General features: G+C 42.6%; 1 protein-coding gene across 1 annotated transcript in view; it reads left to right on the top strand.

The window, feature by feature from the left end:
- The window catches only part of EGR_07871 (hypothetical protein), a gene marked incomplete at both ends in the record, with an annotated part of 4,870 nt that overhangs the window by 672 nt on the left and 2,726 nt on the right, over window positions 1-1,472 (top strand). The gene's annotated exons all lie outside the window — the stretch shown is intronic.

Genomic DNA, 1,472 nt, shown 5'->3' with positions numbered 1-1,472 from the left:
TTCGATTGCTTCAATTGAGCAGACACTTGAGGCTTCACGATTGCACTCCCACTCGCCAGCATGACCTCCGAGAAATCCCATCAACCTCAGATCACTGCAACAATGGTAACACTTTTCCACCGCACATCTGGCTTACTTCGACTTCAGTAAAGACTGAGGGCGTCAGTCTGCAATTTATGCCACTTTCCGTGTTTCCGTTTTTCCTCAGTGTGTAATTACGGCAAAAATTTGGTTTGAGGGCAAGAATTGACTGCAACAATCCATCCAATGGAAGTTAACGAACCTGAGAGTTAAGTAGAGCCAAGGCACTGTTAAAGGATAACAAATTGAGAAAACAATTTGTCCGACTCACTGTGGCAGTGTTCGTTCCCTATCACTGTCCTCGGGGCGTGTACGACGATTCTAGATGGGAGGGTATTGCACGGTTGACATTCCCATTTACGCAAATTTGCGTATGCATTTGTGTTCCTATTCTCACTTTTCGCTAATTAATATTCGCATGGCTGACGTAAGGAGAGGCGAATTTAGAAAAACATTGCAAAGTGAGCTACAGAATGCACAACAGCTAAATCCTTCCCAAAATAGTTTTTCATTGAAATAATCACTGCAGCAACTCATAGTACACGGACATGTTGCAATGAGTGGCAGCTACTGAAAGATTACTTGTATAAAATGTTGTGCATCTGGATGTCAAAAAAGGTCGAGATTTGTCCATCTCTACCTCCATTTGCTTCGTCGTAGGTGATGGTCATCACTTGGAGGCATGTCATTAAAGGAATGGGTCAGCTTCTCTCTCGATCTACCCCCATCCTGATGTGCCAATCATCTCAAGGATCAACTGTGCATTCATGGAATAATGTGCTGCAAACAAGGTACCATTAGACAATTATCTCCTCCTCACTGTCACACCAACCGTAACTGCTCTTCGAGACAATGTCTTCATACTCACCCTCCAACTGCATACTTTCCAGTAGGCATATGTCGTAATTGTCGTTTGGTCTTTAGTAAAAGGTGCCCATAAATAGCTATGCCCGCAATTCATCACCCTGTGCACACACACGAAACACAGACTTGTAGGAAGGGATTAGTGTGGTGGTAGCGTGGAGTGGTGAAATGGGTTGATGGCATTGGCATTATTAACGTGAGAATCTGCTAAAATATCATTTGAATATTTTGATACTACTTTAATTATAAACTACACTTCAAAACTGGACGTAAAGGGATCAAACTGCGGAACTCATTTGGGTAGTTGGTAGGACTTCGAAGCATTTGGTTGTTTAAATAAACTTAATGCGTCCAGGAGGAGATGCCTGTTAGAGACAGCTGACGATGACGAATGACAAGGAAAGGTTTTAGTGAGTAGGAATATTAGGAAAATCCTTATTAGTCACAGAACGACTTACCACTTTTGGTGGGAAGTACTCTTAGGAGGTGAGAGTCCTTGTTTGAATGAAATGGGTTGTACTGCCCTA

The sequence above is a fragment of the Echinococcus granulosus genome, assembly GCF_000524195.1.
Source record: "Echinococcus granulosus chromosome Unknown EG_S00089, whole genome shotgun sequence".
In the NCBI taxonomy this organism is placed as follows: Eukaryota; Metazoa; Platyhelminthes; class Cestoda; order Cyclophyllidea; family Taeniidae; genus Echinococcus; species Echinococcus granulosus.
Note: the sequence above shows the minus strand (reverse complement) of the source record. Positions and strands in the feature narration are given on the sequence as shown.